This window comes from Amblyraja radiata, chromosome 4 (assembly GCF_010909765.2).
Source record: "Amblyraja radiata isolate CabotCenter1 chromosome 4, sAmbRad1.1.pri, whole genome shotgun sequence".
In the NCBI taxonomy this organism is placed as follows: domain Eukaryota; kingdom Metazoa; phylum Chordata; class Chondrichthyes; order Rajiformes; family Rajidae; genus Amblyraja; species Amblyraja radiata.
Window position 1 is genome coordinate 117,511,157 of NC_045959.1, and position 18,530 is coordinate 117,529,686.

Here is an 18,530-nt window from a genome sequence, read left to right on the forward strand (position 1 = left end):
CCTCGTAAATCCATGCTGACCTGAACCGCTCCTGCTACTGTTATACAAATGTGCGGCTATTTCATCTTTTATAATTGACTCCAGCATCTTCCCCACCACCGATGTCAGGCTAACTTGTCTATAATTCCCTGTTTTCTCTCTCCCGCCTTTCTTAAAAAGTGGGATAACATTAGCTACCCTCCAATCCACAGGAACTGATCCTGAATCTTTAGAACATTGGAAAATTATCAACAATGCGTCCACGATTTCTAGAGCCTTTTCCTTAGGTACACTGGGATGCAGACCATCAGGCCCTGGGGATTTATCAGCATTCAGTCCCATCAGTCTGCCCAACACCATTTCCTGCCTAATGTGAATTTCCTTCACCCTAGATCCTCTGACCACTAATACGTCAGGGAGATTGTTTGTGTCTTCCTTAGTGAAGACAGATCCAAAGTACCTGTTCAGCTCGTCTGTCATTTCCTTGTCCCCCATAATAAATTAACCTTTTCCAGTCCAACTTTAGTCTTAACTATGTTTTTCCTCTTCACATACTTAAATAAGCTTCTACTATCCTTTATATTCTTGGCTAGCTTACCTTCGTACCTCATCTTTTCGACATGCCAACTTTAACTCTTGATTCAACTTGCACCCTATATCCAGGCTCCTGTTTGGGGGGCTGTAGATAACTCCCATTAGGGTATTTTTACCCTTACATTTCCTCAGTTCTATCCATACTGACTACATCTCCTGATTTTAAGTCAACCCCTCGCAAGGGACTGAATTTCATTCCTCACCAACAGAGCTACCCCACCACTTCTGCCCACCTGTCTGTCTTTTCGATAGGAGGTATACCCTTGAATATTCAGTTCCCAGCCCTGGCCCTCTTGCAGCCATGTCTCTGTAATTCCCACAACATCAAACTTGCCAATTTCTAACTGAGCCTCAAGCTCATCCACTTTATTTTTTATACTTCACGCATTCATATACAACACCTTGACTTCGGTATTCACCTCCCCTCCCACACCTGTCACTATTGGCCCTGACCTTACTCTCATCCCTTCTCAAACTTTCCTTCCCATTAATTCGGGAGTCTTTTGTAACTTTTCCTGTACTCACTTCCCCTTTAACTCATCGATACATAACTAAAACTCTGATATTATTATCTTCTGGTTTACGCGGTCTTTCTATTTGCGCAGAAATGGTACGCGATAGCGCTATGCTAGCTCACTCACCGTTCTGTGCTGCGAGTGCACCATGTTTCATTCTGATCGGTTGAATGGTGTAAAAGATAGCGAGGTTTAAAAATCTTAAAAATCGTGCGTGCACAGATGGATCTCAGTCACTGCCCCATTAGTCACTGCCTGCCATTCTGAAGGGGACCCATTAATTTCTACCCTTTGTTTCGAAATGGCATGTACTCCTGATATTGTGTGTGAGGATTGAGGTGAAAGGTATCTGACTATGAGAATTGGGTGTGAATAAAGCAATGGCCGACCAGAAGGAAGGTCTGAGGCAGTGGAGAGGCCTTGTAAAACATTATGCATCAAAGACAACGAACCAGGTCGTAGTCGAAAAGACAATCTTCTGATCCGTAGTCAGACGAGTTATCCATTGCGCCACTGGCCCAAGCTATCGAGGGGAGTTTGCAGATGCAAAAATGTTTGTTCTACGGCAGTTACCCAGACAGCAGGCAGAGAAGGGCAAAATGTTCTAGACAAAGAATGAAAACAGACTTACTGGTGGCTTTCCTTCGATAGCTCAGTTGGTAGAGTGGAGGACTGTAGTGGAGATAAGGTCATCTTAGATTGCTGGTTCAATTCCAGCTCGTAGGAGATGCTCACATCGTCCTTAGGTTGCTGGTTCAATTCCAGCTCGAAGGAGCTTCTCGCCTTTTGTTACGTTTGGTACCATTTCCTGCACAGCCTCGCAGCTAGGACGGAATGAGCTGGTCTCCGTCTGACCTCTGGCAACTGACCACAAGTATTGCACCAGCATCAAACCTCTGAATATTCAATGTGTTTAAGATGCAGTAAGAATCTGGGACACTCTCCTGAGTAGCGACTATGCAATAATAGCTGACCAGCAAAGCATTAAGAAACCCTTCATCATGCCTGTGTGTGCAGTTTGCACAAGGTGTCCATCTGTTTTCTGCAGTTGCATTGCCACACCAGCAGGGAGTGCTAAGTTCTGACACAATCCCAGCATTTTCATAAAATTATTTGGCTATTAGTGCTGTGGCCACTCCCTTGTGTGAAACGGTTGCCCATTAGGTTCATCTTAATTCATTCATTTCTCACCTGGATAAGGGAGTGATGCTATTTTGCATAATGTGTCACCATAATGTTTGGTGGAAGAGTAAGAGTTTACGTTGAGAGATAACATGCTGAGGTATTGGACAGACATCTGAATATTGATAAAGTTACTTGCAGAATTGCAGTGGTGCTGTGGTGGAGAGTGAAGAAGACGGAGAAGTGCAGGGGAATTAGCTCAAATGGTAGAGCGCTCGCTTAGCATGTGAGAGGTAGCGGGATCGATGTCAGCATTCTCCATTGGTCTTTTGGATGCAGGTGTTGTGCCAGTCTCTTGCTTGATACATGTACATGCTGAGCTGCAGAAACTGAGGAGAGAAGGCGCATCATGTCAGGTTTTGCATCAGTGAAGAAATGATGGTCCACATTGATTTGAAAGATGAGACGAGATAAAAAGAAATAGCAAGTGCTCCTGATATCGTGTGTGAGGATTGAGGTGAAAACTATTTGCCTACAAGAATTGGGTGTGAATAAAGCAATGCCCGACCAGAAGGGTCCCCAGAAGGGAGTATTAAGTTTTGACAAAATTCCAACATTTTCATGAAATACTTTGGGTATCAATGCTGTGGTCACTCCCTGGTATGAAAAAGTTGACCCTTGGGTTCACCTTAATTCATTCACCTCTCACCTGGATAAAGGAGTGATGCTACTTTGTACAACGTGCCAGACTGGAGACAGCGAAGGGCAACATATTAAAGGCAATGAAGGAAAACCGGCAAGCTTGCTGGTGGCTTTCCTTCGATAGCTCAGTTGGTAGAGCGGAGGACTGTAGTGGAAACATGGTCATCCTTAGGTTGCTGGTTCAATTGTGGCTCGAAGGAGCTGCTCACCTTTTGTTACGTTCAGCACCATTTCCCGCACAGCCCAGCAGCGAAGACGGAACGAGCTGGTCTCCATCTGACCTCTGGCAACTGACCACAAGGTTTGCACCAGCATCAAACCTCTGAATATTCAAGGCGACTCTAAGTAGCGACTGTACATAATAACAGCTGACAAGCAAAGCATTAAGAAACCCTTCAACATGCCTGCGTGTGCACAAGGTGTGCACATGTTTTCTGCAGTTGCATCACCACACCAGCAGGGAGTGCTAAGTTCTGACACAATTCCAACATTTTCATAAAATTCTTTGACTATTAGTGCTGTGGCCGCTGCCTTGTATGAAAAAGTTGCCCCTTGGGTTCATCTTAATTCATTCAATTCTCACCTGGATAAGGGAGTGATGCGATTTTGCATAATGTGGCATCATAATGTTTGGTGGAAGAGTAAGAGTACGTTGAGTGATAATGCGCTGAGGTATGGGACAGACATCTGAATATTGATAAAGTTACTTGCAGAATTGCAATTGCGCTGTGGTGGATCGTGAAGAAGACGGAGAAGTGCAGGGGAATTAGCTCAAATGGTAGAGCGCTCGCTTAGCATGTGAGAGGTAGCGGGATCGATGCCCGCATTCTCCATTGGTCTTTTGGATGCAGGTGTTGTGCCAGTCTCTTGCTTGATACATGTACGTGCTGAGCTGCAGAAATGAGGAGAGAAGGCACATCATGTCAGGTTTTGCACCAGTGAAGGTTCACTTTGATTGGAAAGAAGAGAAATGATAGCGAGAAATGGCACGAGCTCCTGATTTTGTATGTGAGGATTGAGGTGAAAAATAACTACCTATGAGAATTGGGTGTGAATAAAGCAATGCCCGACCAGAAGGAAGGACTGATGCCATGGAGAGATCTTTCAAAATAATGTGCGCAGCAAGACAATGAGCCAGGTAGGAGTCGAACCTACAATCTTCTGATTCGTAGTCAGACGCGTTATCCATTGCGCCACTGGCCCAAGCTATTGAGGGGAGTTTGCAGATGCAAGGGTGTTCATATAACCATATAACCCTATAACAATTACAGCACGGAAACAGGCCATCTCGGCCCTACAAGTCCGTGCCGAACAATTATTTTCCCTTAGTCCCACCTGCCTGCACTCATACCATAACCCTCCATTCCCTTCTCATCCATATGCCTATCCAATTTATTTTTAAATGATACCAACGAACCTGCCTCCACCACTTCCACTGGAAGCTCATTCCACACCGCTACCACTCTCTGAGTGAAGAAGTTCCCCTCATGTTACCCCTAAACTTCTGTCCCTTAATTCTGAAGTCATGTCCTCTTGTTTGAATCTTCCCTATTCTCAAAGGGAAAAGCTTGTCCACATCAACTCTGTCTATCCCTCTCATCATTTTAAAGACCTCTATCAAGTCCCCCCTTAACCTTCTGCGCTCCAGAGAATAAAGACCCAACTTATTCAACCTTTCTCTGTAACTTAGTTGTTGAAACTCAGGCAACATTCTAGTAAATCTCCTCTGTACTCTCTCTATTTTGTTGACATCCTTCCTATAATTGGGCGACCAAAATTGTACATCATACTCCAGATTTGGTCTCACCAATGCCTTGTACAATTTTAACATTACATCCCAGCTTCTATACTCAATGCTCTGATTTATAAAGGCTAGCATACCAAAAGCTTTCTTTACCACCCTATCTATATGAGATTCCACCTTCAAGGAACTATGCCCGGTTATTCCCAGATCCCTCTGTTCAACTGCATTCTTCAATTCCCTACCATTTACCATGTACGTCCTATTTTGATTTGTCCTGCCAAGGTGTAGCACCTCACATTTATCAGCATTAAACTCCATCTGCCATCTTTCAGCCCATTCTTCCAAATGGCCTAAATCACTCTGTAGACTTTGGAAATCCACTTCATTATCCACAACTATTTTGGTATCATCTGCATACTTACTAATCCAATTTACCACACCTTCATCCAGATCATTGATGTACATGACAAACAACAAAGGACGTCAATTTCCCTAGTAACCTCTTCAAACAATTCAAGAAGATTAGTCAAACACGACCTTCCAGGCACAAATCCATGTTACAGCAGGTACCCAGACAGTAGGCAGCGAAGGGCAAAATGTTAAAGACAGAAAGAAAACAGCTGGTGGCTTTCCTTCGATAGCTCAGTTGGTAGAGCGGAGGACTGTAGTGGAAACATGGTCATCCTAAGGTCGCTGGTTCAATTGTGGCTCAAAAGAGCTGCTCACCTTTTGTTGCATTCAGCACCATTTCCCTCAAAGCCCAGCAGCGAAGATGGCAAGAGCTGGTCTCCATTTGACCTCTGGCAACTGAGCACAAGGATTGCACCAGCATCAAACCTCTGAATACTCAAGGCTTGTCGAGCACAGCATGTACTCCAGTGTGTGAAACTATTGGAATAGTAACACCAACCACAGATTTGATTGGTCATGAAGCAGTAAGAAACTTGCACAACCTTCCCCTGATTTGCTCTCAGTTGGATAAGATAGTATGCCGATATGCATAAAGTGTCAGCAAAATGTGTGGTGACACTTTACATCGAGAGGTAATCGGCTGAGGTATTAAACAGACATATGAATATCTGAAGAAGGGTCTCCACCTGAAAATTTGCCTATTTCCTTCGCTCCATAGATGCTGCCTCACCCACTGAGTTTCTCCAGCATTTTTGTCTGCCTGTGAATATCGATAAAGTTACTTGGAGAATTGCAGTGGCGATGTGAGGGTGAGTGAAGAAGATGGAGAATGGCAAAATTGCAGGGGAATTAGCTCAAATGGTAGAGCGCTCGCTTTGCATGCGAGAGGTAGCGGGATCGATGCCCGCATTCTCCATTGGATTTTGAATGCAGGGGCCATCCGGTCTCTTGCTTGATACATGTACATGCTACCCCACCACTTCTGCCCACCTGTCTGTCTTTTCGATAGGAGGCATACCCTTGAATATTCAGTTCCCAGCCCTGGCCCTCTTGCAGCCATGTCTCTGTAATTCCCACAACATTATACTTGCCAATTTCTAACTGAGCCTCAATCTCATCCACTTTATTTTTTATACTTCGCGCATTCATATACAACACCTTGACTTCGGTATTCACCTCCCCTCCCCGGTCACTATTGGCCCTGACCTTACTCTCATCCTAAATAACTACATAACTAAAACTCTGATATTATTATCTTCTGGTTTACGCGGTCTTTCTATTTGCGCATAAATGGTAGGCGATAGCGCTATGCTAGCTCACTCACCGTTCTGTGCTGCGAGTGCACCAAGTTTAGTTCCGATCGGTTGAATGGAGGTTTAAAAATCTTAAAAATCGTGCGTGCGCAGATTGATCTCAGTCACTGACCCATTAGTCACTGCTTGCCATTCTCAGAGGGACCCGTTAATTCCTACCCTTTGTTTCGAAATGGCATGTACTCCTGATATTGTGTGTGAGGATTGAGGTGAAAGGTATCTGACTATGAGAATTGGGTGTGAATAAAGCAATGGCCGACCAGAAGGAAGGTCTGCGGCAGTGGAGAGGCTTTGTAAAACATTGTGCATCAAAGACAACGAACCAGGTCGTAGTCGAAACGACAATCTTCTGATCCGTAGTCAGACACGTTATCTATTGCGCCACTGGCCCAAGCTATCGAGGGGAGTTTGTAGATGCAAAAATGTTTGTTCTACGGCAGTTACTCAGACAGCAGGCAGAGAAGGGCAAACTGTTATAGACAAAGAACGAAAACAGACAAGCTTACTGGTGGCTTTCCTTCGATAGCTCAGTTGGTAGAGCAGAGGACTGTAGTGGAAACATGGTCATCCTTAGATCGCTGGTTCAATTCCGGCTCGTAGGAGCTGCTCACATCATCCTTAGGTTGCTGGTTCAATTCCAGCTCGAAGAAGCTTCTCACCTTTTGTTACGTTCTGCACCATTTCCCGCACAGCCTCGCAGCGAGGACGGAAAGAGCTGGTCTCCATCTGACCTCTGGCAACTGACCACAAGGATTGCACCAGCATCAAATCTCTGAATATTCAAGGCTTGTCTAGCACAGCATGTACTTCAGAGTGCTATGCTGTTGAAATAGGAAAACCACCCACAGATTTGAATAGTCATGATGCAGTAAGAATCTGGGACACTCCTTGAGTAGCGATGTATGCAATAATCATTAAGAAACCCTTCATCATGTCTGTGTGTGCAGTTTGCACAATGTGTCCATCTGTTTTCTGCAGTTGCATCACCACACCAGCAGGGAGTGCTAAATTCTGACACAATCCAGCATTTTCATAAAATTCTTCGGGTATTATTGCTGTGGCCACTCCCTTGTATGAAAAAGTTGCCCCTTGGGTTCATCTTAATTCATTCATTTCTCACCTGGATAAGGGAGTGATGCTATTTTGCATAATGTGTCACCATAATGTGTGGTGGAAGAGTAAGAGTTTACGTTGAGAGATAACACGCTGAGGTATTGGACAGACATCTGAATATTGATAAAGTTACTTGCAGAATTGCAGTGGCGCTGTGGTGGATCGTGAAGAAGACTGAGAAGTGCAGGGGAATTAGCTCAAATAGTAGAGCGCTCGCTTAGCATGTGAGGGGTAGCAGGATCGATGCCCGCATTCACCATTGGATTTTGAATGCACTGTCCATCCTGGTCTCTCGCTTGATACATGTACATTCTGAGGTGCAGAAACGAAGAGAGAATGCGCATCATGTCAGGTTTTGCATCAGTGAAGAATGATGATCCACATTGATTTGAAAGATAAGACGAGATAAAGAGAAATAGCAAATGCTCCTGATATCGTGTGTGAGGATTGAGGTGAAAACTATTTGCCTACACGAATTGGGTGTGAATAAAGCAATGCCCGACCAGAAGGGTCCCCAGAAGGGAGTGTTAAGTTGTGACACAATTCTAACATTTTCATAAAATACTTTGGGTATCAATGCTGTGGTCACTCCCTGGTATGAAAAAGTTGCCCCTTGGGTTCATCTTAATTCATTCACCTCTCACCTGGATAAGGGAGTGATGCTATTTTGTACAACGTGCCAGACAGGAGGCAGCGAAGGGCAACATATTAAAGGCAATGAACGAAAACAGACAAGCTTGCTGGAGGCTTTCCTTCGATATCTCAGTTGGTAGAGCGGAGGACTGTAGTGGAAACATGGTCATCCTTAGGTCGCTGGTTCAATTCCGGCTCGAAGGAGCTGCTCACCTTTTGTTACGTTCAGCTCCATTTCCCGCCCAGCCCAGCAGCGAAGACAGAATGAGCTGGTCTCCATCTGACCTCTGGCAACTGACCACAAGGATTGCACCAGCATCAAACCTCTGAATATTCAAGGCTTGTCTAGCACAGCATGTAGTTCAGAGTGCTCTGCTGTTGAAATAGTAACACCATCCACAGATTTGAATGGTCATGATGCAGTAAGAATCTGGCACACTCCCCCCCTTAGTATCGACTGTACATAATAACAGCTGACAAGCAAAGCATTAAGAAACCCTTCATCATGCCTGTGTGTGCAGTTTGCGCAAGGTGTCCATCTGTTTTCTGCAGTTGCATCACCACACCAGCAGCTAAGTTCTGACACAATTCCAAAATTTTCTTTAAATTCTTTGGGTATTAGTGCTGTGGCCACTCCCTTCATATGGAAAAAGTTGCCCCTTGGGTTCACCTTAATTCATTCATTTCTCACCTGTATAAGGGAGTAATTCGATTTTGCATAATGTGTCACCATAATGTTTGGTGGAAGAGTAAGAGTTTACGTTGAGTGATAATACGCTGAGGTATTGGACAGACGTCTGAATATTGATTAAGTTACTTGCAGAACTGCTGTGGCGCTGTGGTGGATCCTGAAGAAGACGGAGAAGTGCAGGGGAATTAGCTCAAATGGTAGAGCGCTCGCTTAGCATGTGAGAGGTAGCGGGATCGATGCCCGCATTCTCCATTGGTCTTTTGGATGCAGGTGTTGTGCCGGTCTCTTGCTTGATACATGTACATGCTGAGCTGCAGAAATGAGGAGAGAAGGCGCATCATGTCAGGTTTTGCACCAGTGAAGTAATGATGGTCTACTTTGATTTGAAAGAAGAGAAATGATAACGAGAAATGGCACATGTTCCTGATATCGTATGTGAGGATTGAGGTGAAAAATATCTGCCTATGAGAATTGGGTGTGAATAAAGCAATGCCTGATACAATGCGCATTCTCTCCTCATTTCTGCAGCTCAGCATGTACTTGTATAAAGCAAGAAACCGGCACAACACCTGTATTCAAAAGACCAATGGAGAATGCGGGCATCGATCCCGCTACCTCTCACATGCAAAGCGAGCACTCTACCATTTGAGCTAATTCCCCTGCACTTTTGCCATGCCCCATCTTCTTCACTCACCACCACAGCGCCACTGAAATTCTGCAAGTAACTTTATAAATATTCAGATGTCTGTTTAATACCTCAGCCGATTACCTCTCAACGTAAAGTGTCACCCTTCCACCACACATTTTGCTGACACGTTATGCATACCAGCATAATATCTTATCCAGCTGAGAGGCAAATTAATTAAGAGAAAACTGAGGGCAACTTTAAGACTCGTGGGAATGACCACAACACTGATACCCAATGTATTTTCAGAAAATATTGGAATTGTTTCAGATCTTCGCACTCCTTGCTGGTATGGAGATGCAACTGTAGAAAATTGATAGACACCTTGTGCAGACTGCATACACAGGCATGATGAGAGGTTTCTTAATGCTTTGCTGGTCAGCTGTTTTTATGTACATTCACTAAACAGGGGAGAGTGTGCCAGTTTCTTATTGCTTCATGAACAATCAAATCTGTGGTTGGTGTTACTATTTCAACAGCATAGCACTCTGGAGTACATACTGTACTAGACAAGCCTTGAAAGCCCTGTCCCACTGTGCGGGTTCACCCAAGAGCTCTCCCGAGTTTAAAAAAAATCAAAACTCGTAAGCACGTAGAATGAACGTAGCAGGTACGTCGGAGCTCGGGACGTCTTTTAGCGCTAACGGCAGGTACTCGGGAAACGTGGTAACTCGTGAAGATTTTTCAACATGTTGAAAAATGTCCACAAGTAAAATATACTCGGGATGTAAAAATTTGATACTTTTTGACACGTAGTCATACCGTAGTAGCTCGTGAGTTTACCGTAGTAGCTCGTGAGTTTACCGTAGTTCATGATGGAAATAAGAATACTCAGTATATTCATTACCCTTGAATTGTAGTTTTGTGTAATCCTCCCATAATTTCTGAGTTCCATTTCACAATATCTATCAGACATCCAGAATGTTGCAAGGTAATATTTTGCCCAAACTCAGTTGTATCTTTCTATCAATAAATATCACAAAATATGCCATTGTTGCAGCTACATGACAAAATATAGAATGTAGGTTATTTGTAATCAGTCACCCCATCCCAGAAACAACGGGTATTTAAAGAAGAACATTTGTTTTACTAATTTACAAGCATGTACCATACATAGTCCGTTGATCCATATCCAGCGTAATGTTGTGATAATTGCATAAAAGATATTGTCTAAGAAATTTGGTGTGAAATGATAATCCATCTCAGTACTCATTTAGGCAAGTCCCAAGCTATAGATACTTTTCGCCCACCCCCAATCCCCCTCGCCCGATCTTCATTGAACCTACCATTTGACCAATCTTTTACTCAGTTGCTGTAACTTTTCCTTCCTATCAAAATCTCTGTGTAGCATCTCTGTCCCTCTCTTCAAATTCCCACTTTGAAATAAAATACAACTTTCGACAAAAATTTCGCAGCAGGGTCTCTATATAAATGCAAATATATGGTGTTTTATTGCAGCATCCCTCCCAACCCCTCCCCCCCCCCCCCCCCCCCATCCCTTACCACCACACAAGAAGCGTAACTTGAAACGTTTGCATTTGGAGAAGTTCGATATGGACCAGGAATGAAAATTAATAGCTATGAATCGATTGACAGCGACCTACGAGGTTAGATTGAAACACCTGTCAGAGGGCTAAGAAACAATCCTGAGGATGGCATATTGTTTTAAGTGAGCATTTTGCAGCGACCTCACCTTATATTCTGGTTAAATATTCTTTCCACGGAAATCTCCAATTTCACTTTGAAATTATATACATTTATAACTGTTTGCAACATCAGTAATCAGTCATCTTCCTCTTTGTACACCCGTGGTTGGGTCCTTTGAGCCTTCCGCAGTCGCCGCTATGGCGGCCCGTTGTACAGGCCCTCTCGCCGGGATGATCGGAGCTCCGGCGTTGGAACGGAGGAACACTCATCGGCTTGGAGTTTCTAAATCGGCCGCCTCCCACCGGAGACCACGGCTAGTTCACAGGCCGAGCTGGGCAGAGATTCAACACTGGCGACCCCCGGCAAGGGGCCCCAGACCTCCACGATGTTAAAGTCAGCGCCGCCCGCGGCTAGAAGCTCTGCAAACCACAGCTTCACAGTGTTAATCAGCAGGCCCAACACGCCGGAGCTTCAACAGGTGATCCCCGGTAAGGCAGTGCTGCGCCGCTGCTGAAGCTCTGGCCAATCCAGTTGGTAGGCCGCGAGAGGGGCGCGAAGATGCAACCCAGAGAAAAGACGCATCCTCGACCAGGAAGTGACTGGGAAACAGTTTCCCCCTTCCCCCACCCCCCACATAAAAAAAGACTTTGGTGGAGGGAGATTTTAGATTTTAGATTTACAAAAAATAACAAAAAGGCCACGTGCAGCACCACCCGATGACAAAATTCCGGCTCGAAGGAGCTGCTCAACTTTTGTTACTTTATACAGCATTTTCCCACACGGGCGGCAATCTGGGGGGAGATGTCCCTCCCATGTTTTGAGAGGTGGGGGACAATCCCCCCCCCCCCATGTTGTGCAATCTGGATTTTGAAATTTAGTGAAAAAAAATTATTTTAAAAGCTCCGCTTTCCGCGAGACAGTGGGGGTGTCACTTTTAAGCGCTTGTTAAATGTCTCCATTAACATCGTATTAACACGATGTGTCACCAATTGTGTTTTGACCTTCAAGTATTACTGAAGGTATTCATGGAGAATTTCTTAAAGCTGTCTGATGCGGATACAATTACCATTTGAACTAATTGGATGTATTGGTGGATTAGAAAGATTTAAACGGGTATCGGATTTAAATGGGTCAGGTCATTGGGCACCAGTCGAACGGGTTTCCTGGCTGGCTTGCAGGCAAGTCCCTCATTCAGGTCACTCACGATATTTAGTATTTTTTTCCTACCTGTCTCTCTCCCCCCTCCAAGGTTGGTTCTTCTGTTTGCCTTTATTTGCTTCAGTTTTATTTGTTTAAGTGCTATTTATCACATTGTAGCTTTTGAAAGATTCAAGCGGGTATCAGACGCTTTGTAAGGGCTGAATCGGCCCGTTCAGGGTGACTTTCATCACCTGGCGCGGCTTAAAATCAAACTGCTGCATCGAGGCGATCGAGGCTCGTTATGTTGAAGCCCCCGCCAGCCGATTTTAAGCCGCGCCGGGCGATGAAAGGCCCCGCGAACGGGGTGATGAAAGACCCCGCGAACGGGCCGATTCAATACCCACGATTGGGGCAGACAAAGCTGCTGTTGCTGGAGCTTCCCAATTGTCGATGTCGATTGCACATTTCTTCATGCTGGCTTTCAAGGTGCCCTTGAATCTCTTCTTTTGTCTGCCTCTTTTACGTTTGCCTTCTTTAAGCTGGGAGTAGAAGGTTTGCTTTGGTAGACGCTTGCCTTCCATCCGAACAACATGACCGACCCATCTTTTTTTTTTATTTAAAAAAAAAATATATATATTTTTATTAGAAGTACGGTAAATTACAATAATACACAACACATATATCTTAATACATTTTTTGTACTGCTTCATTTTTTTGAGCTTTAAGAAAAAGATAGAAGTAAGGAAAGTAAAGAAAGTGCGCAAGAGTCGTGAAGTGCAAGAGAGTGTTGGGAAAATAAAGCCCCTTAGAAAAGAAGTTAGAGAAGGAAGTAAAGTAAGAAAGTAGACCCTAGAAAAGAAAGAAAAAGAAAGTAGGAACAATCGCTCTATTATAACATTAAACGCCGCAGAAAGGGGACTACCAACCAAGTCTGTTTTTGTTGTTTTACCTCCCATTGCCAGGTCCTGATACCATTTATTTATTTATTTATTTTTAAAATTACTATTGCACCTCATGCTTGTAATAGGTCCAGAAACGTAGACCACGTCTTTTGGAATTGGTCTGCTTTACCTGCTAAGAGGAATCTCATCTCTTCCAGATGTAATGTTTCAAACATATTTGATATCCACAATTTTATTGTTGGTGTGGGCGCATTTTTCCAGAATTTAAGTATGAGCTTTTTTCCCATTATTAGCCCGTAATTGATTAAATTCTTCTGATACACGTTTAATTCAGGGATACCTTCCGATATTCCAAAAATGATCCATTCTGGTTTTGGTACCAGTTTTATTTTAATTAATTTTGAAAAAATATCAAATATTTCATACCAGAATTTTTGGATTTTTGTACAAAAAACAAAAGAATGCGCTATGGTAGCTTCTTGACACAGACATTTATCACAGATTGGTGAAACATTAGGAAAGATTTTATTTAATTTAGTTTTTGAATAATATAGTCTATGTAATGTTTTGAATTGGATGAGCGTATGTCGTACATTGATTGAGCATTTATGCACCCGTAGTAAATGATTAACCCAGCTCTCTTTTGAAATTTTTATAGCTAATTCTTGTTCCCAGTCTCTTCTAATTCCATCTGTTGTGGGTATTTCTATGTTTAAAATGATATTATATAAGTACGATATTAGATTAGCTGATTCCGCCTTTGTCTTCATTGCTTCATCTAGTAAGTCGGAAGGCATATTATGATAGTCTTTTGTGTATTTTTTTAGATAATCACGAATTTGAAGATATTTAAAATATTGGTTATTTTTCAAATTATATTTCAGTTGTAGTTGTTGAAATGATAGTAATTTTCCCAATTCATACAGATCTTCGAGCGTTTTGATTCCCATTCTTTCCCATTGTATAAATGATTTGTCTATGATTGATGGTTTAAACGATGGGTTATTGACTATTGGTATTGAGAGAGATAGGTTTCTTAATTTTAGATTCTGTTTTATTTGTTTCCATGTTCTAATTGTGCTATGTATAATCGGATTTTTATTATAATTTTTATTATTCAAATTTATTGGTGAGAGGATAATCGCTCCTATATTACTCGGGGAGCAGTCCCCTTTTTCCATTACAATCCAGTCCGCCTGCTGGGCAGAATTGTCCAGCAGGTGAATCATATTTTTAATATTTACTGCCCAATTATAATACATAAAGTTAGGGAGCGCTAGACCCCCCAACTCTTTTCGTTTATTAAGGTGTGCTCTTTGTATTCTATGGGATTTATAATCCCATATAAAATTTGTAATGTCTGAGTCCAATTTTTTGAAAAACTTTTTTGGGAGATATATAGGTATTGATTGAAATAGGTATAGGATTTGTGGTAAGAAAATCATTTTTATAGCATTTATTCTGCCTATTAAGGACATCGGAAGTGTTTTCCAGAATTTAATCAAATTATTTAATTTCTTAAGTAAGGGATTATAATTGGCTTTAAACATATCCTGGTAATTTCTAGTAATTTCAATTCCCAAATATTTGAATTTTTCTGTAGCTATTTTAAAGGGGAATTTCCGGAGGTGTGTTGAGTCTTTTGGTTTTATCGACATAATTTCACTTTTGTTCCAATTTATTCTATATCCTGAGAAGGATCCAAAGTCCTCAATTAAATTTAATATATTCGGTATACTAATTTGTGGTTTTGTGATGTACAGTAGTACATCATCGGCATATAGGGATATTTTGTTATTTGAATATTTTGTATTATAACCGTAAATATCCAGGTGTGTTCTTATTTTTTCAGCAAGGGGTTCAATTACCAAAGCAAATAACAGCGGAGATAATGAACAACCTTGTCTATTGCCCCTTGATAGTTCAAATTTCGAGGATAATATATTATTAGTTAGTATTCTAGCCATAGGTTTGTTATATAATAGTTTTATCCATGCAATGAAGTTCTCTCCCAATTGGAATTTTTGCAATACTTTAATCATATAATCCCAATCTACTTGATCAAACGCTTTTTCTGCGTCCAGTGAGATGATAGATAACTCTTGGTCATGAGATTTATGTGAGTGCATTATGTTAAGCAAACGTCTCAAGTTATTGAATGAATGTCTCTTAGGTATAAATCCTGTTTGATCCTCATTTATTAGTCTACTAACATACCTGCTTAGTCTACTGGCTAGTGTTTTCGCTATTATTTTTTGATCCGTATTTAACAAAGCAATAGCTCTATATGATCCTGGTTCTATATTTTTATCTTTTTTAAGTATTAATATGATCGTTGATTCTGCTAGTGTTTCAGGTAAGCTTTGCTCTTTAAAAGCATATGTATACATTTTCTGTAATCGTGGAGTAAACTATGTCGTAAAAAGATTTATAAAATTCATTACTGAATCCGTCTGGTCCTGGTGTTTTTCCATTCTTTAGTGTTTTTATTGTGTCTTCTATCTCCTTAGAAGTAATTTGTGCTCCTAGTTCCTCTTGTTCCCTCAGTTCTAATTGTGGTAGGTTACAGTTATCTAGAAATTCTGAAATTTTATTATTGTCTATTAACGTTTTAGATGTGTATAGATTCTGGTAAAATTGAGCAAATCCTTTATTGATATCCTTGGGTAATGTTAATAATTCCCCTCTGTCTGATTTAATCTTTAATATTGCATTCTCTTTTTCCCGATTTTTCAGTTGGCATGCTAGAAGTTTGTGGGGTTTGTCCCCGAATTCGAAGTGTTCTTGTTTTGTGATTTGAAATAATGTTATAACTTTCTCTGACAGTAATTTATTTAGCTTGAATTTCAATAGTAGGATTTTATTATGTTTATCCATAGTTGGATCTTTAGCATTATCTGTATCTAATTGTTTTATTTGTTCTTCTAAATGTCTTTGTTCGTTCTTATTCTTTTTATTTTGATAAGCTTGAAATGAAATAATGACTCCTCTAATAAATGCTTTGAAGGATTCCCATAATAGCGTGGGGGATATATCTGGTGTATCATTTATCTAAAAAAATAGGTCCATCTGTTTTTTTAGATATATACTCCCTTGTGGGTCTTTTAAAATTTGCGAGTTAAACCTCCAGAACGATTTATTCATAGACATTCCTTCTAGTTTTAAAACAAAAGTTAACGGAGAGTGGTCTGAGATCGCATTAATGTGGTATTTAGGGTTCATAGTGTGCGGAATTAATTTTGTATCCACAAGAAAATAGTCTATCCGTGAGTATGTTTTATGCACCGTTGAATAAAACGAATAATCCCTTCCCGTCGGGTTTGCAATCCTCCACACATCTACTATATTTGTGTTTTCCATATATGTATGTAAAAGTTCACTGGTTTTAGATTTCATATTACCTTTTTGTTTTTGCATCGATTTATCTAGATAAGGGTCTAAAACACAGTTAAAGTCTCCTCCAATTATAACATTTTGATAATAAAATTCTGAATATAATTGCAGAATTTTATTAAAAAATTGAGGGTTATCAAAATTGGGCGCATATATGTTTACCAGCGTAATTGGCATATTATTGATCTCTCCTGCTACTATAAGGTATCTCCCTTCCTTATCTGAAATAGTATTCTTTGATTTAAATGGAATTCCTTTACGAATAATGATTGCAGTACCTCTAGATTTGGAAGTGAATGAAGAGTGAAATGTTTGGCCTATCCAGTTCGCCCTCAGTCTCGTCTGATCTTGATGTTTAAGATGCGTTTCCTGTAGAAACGAAATGTCTGTGTTGTATGATTTCAACTGAGCTAGTATCTTGCCCCTTTTAATAGGTTCATTAATACCCCTTATATTCCAACTACATAGTGTGATTCCTCCCATTTTCTTTTGATTGTCGTCATACATTTTTACCAATTTTGATTACCTTATTTATTATGGTGCATTCATACCTCAGGACTCTGGTTATTTTGGGAGCATTTATAATATAGACTTCCTTGGTAGTTCCCCTCTGCGATTGTCCTTGAAAAAAAAACCACATAGATGTGACATATTGTGATTAAAAAAAAAGTATATCAAATAAATTTACGGTGTCTGAGTTTCCGACACCGTAGTGAGTGGCCCACTCGTCTGTGGGGTACGACATCGATATCGCTTCCGGCGTAGATGTTATGAGGTTAGCCCCGCTGCCTTTATTACCCAAAACCTAGGGGGTCGGTACCGTTTCCAAATCAGTTCTATTTCACCCAGTTGCAGTATATATATATGTTTCATACCGACTTATCAAATCTAATCATGTATTCAGTTACATATATTCCTCACTCTTTATCTCTTAACTATTTGTAATTGGTTTTAGTATTGTTAAAAGTGAACTGTTCGCTGAAAGGGTTAACCGAAGTCAGGCTCCTGGAATTATGCCAGGTGCCTGAGTCTCCTCCCCTCCCCACTCGAGCTGCGGAACATATGTGATTACTGTTGTCTGCGTTATAAAGCAGGCAACACATTTTTATCAGTTTCAATTGCTATTTCTATATTAATATTGTTAATTATTAATTATTATTAATTCTCAATATTTTGTAAAACTATATAAGCCATGTGATGTTTTTCGCTCTCAGCTCAGCAGTTCGTCACCCCCATGTTATCAGTCTTTCCTTGTTTGAGCACAGAATGTCCTTGAGTTAGATTCCGCAATGTTCAAGGGGAGATAATAATGTCTAGACACGTCTCGTGGAAAATCTGTTGCGTGTAATAATTTTTAAAGATTGGTGTTGTTCACTTATTTCACTTTTCTTGTGATATTCTTGTTGGGGGAATAAGCAAATTAATTTGTTCATGACGTCTTAGTGATCAATCTTCAATTGTTGCTGGCTTGGCCACGATTTCTTGAGCGTATTTAAGAGATTCTACCGAGTTAATGAATGTTTTTGACATTCCCATGAAAGTAATACGCATCCTGGCCGGATAATACACTCCACATATGACACCCTTGACACCGTAAAGAGCTTCTCTGGTCTGTGAGAACTTTCTTCTCTTTTGCACAATCTCGTAAGGGTAGTCCCGTAGGAGTTTAATAGAATCATTTCTGTACATCATCTTCTCTCCGTATTTGATTTTTTTCATCAGCGCTTCCACTGTTGGGATATCCCGAAGTTTGACTATGATCTGTCGTGGGTAGGCTTGTTCTCCTTGAGATCTTGGTTTAAATCTGGGTAGTCGATGTGCTACTTCAATTACAGGTGCCTCAGGTAGATTGAGTACGTGTTTGATTAGATTGGCAGTGAACTCACAAGCATTGTCCCCCTCAGCTCCCTCTTTTACTCCACGTATTCGTATATTTTGACTTCTTG

The 18,530-nt window shown here is 41.3% G+C and overlaps 7 non-coding genes across 7 annotated transcripts; 5 read left to right on the plus strand and 2 right to left on the minus strand.

Annotated features, from left to right (window-relative positions):
* The first annotated feature begins 3,672 nt into the window (after positions 1 to 3,672).
* trnaa-agc lies at positions 3,673 to 3,745 on the plus strand. Its single transcript has one exon. It is a non-coding gene; the product is annotated as a tRNA-Ala (tRNA).
* A 297-nt stretch (positions 3,746 to 4,042) lies between these two features.
* On the minus strand, positions 4,043 to 4,115 carry trnar-acg. The gene has a single exon. It is a non-coding gene; the product is annotated as a tRNA-Arg (tRNA).
* A 1,795-nt stretch (positions 4,116 to 5,910) lies between these two features.
* On the plus strand, positions 5,911 to 5,983 carry trnaa-ugc. The gene has a single exon. It is a non-coding gene; the product is annotated as a tRNA-Ala (tRNA).
* Positions 5,984 to 6,896: 913 nt separating this feature from the next.
* On the plus strand, positions 6,897 to 6,982 carry trnay-gua. The gene is given in 2 exon segments: positions 6,897 to 6,933; positions 6,947 to 6,982. It is a non-coding gene; the product is annotated as a tRNA-Tyr (tRNA).
* Positions 6,983 to 8,244: 1,262 nt separating this feature from the next.
* On the plus strand, positions 8,245 to 8,330 carry trnay-gua. Its single transcript is given in 2 exon segments — positions 8,245 to 8,281; positions 8,295 to 8,330. It is a non-coding gene; the product is annotated as a tRNA-Tyr (tRNA).
* Positions 8,331 to 8,996: 666 nt separating this feature from the next.
* trnaa-agc lies at positions 8,997 to 9,069 on the plus strand. The gene has a single exon. It is a non-coding gene; the product is annotated as a tRNA-Ala (tRNA).
* A 335-nt stretch (positions 9,070 to 9,404) lies between these two features.
* trnaa-ugc lies at positions 9,405 to 9,477 on the minus strand. Its single transcript has one exon. It is a non-coding gene; the product is annotated as a tRNA-Ala (tRNA).
* Between the last annotated feature and the right edge of the window lie 9,053 nt (positions 9,478 to 18,530).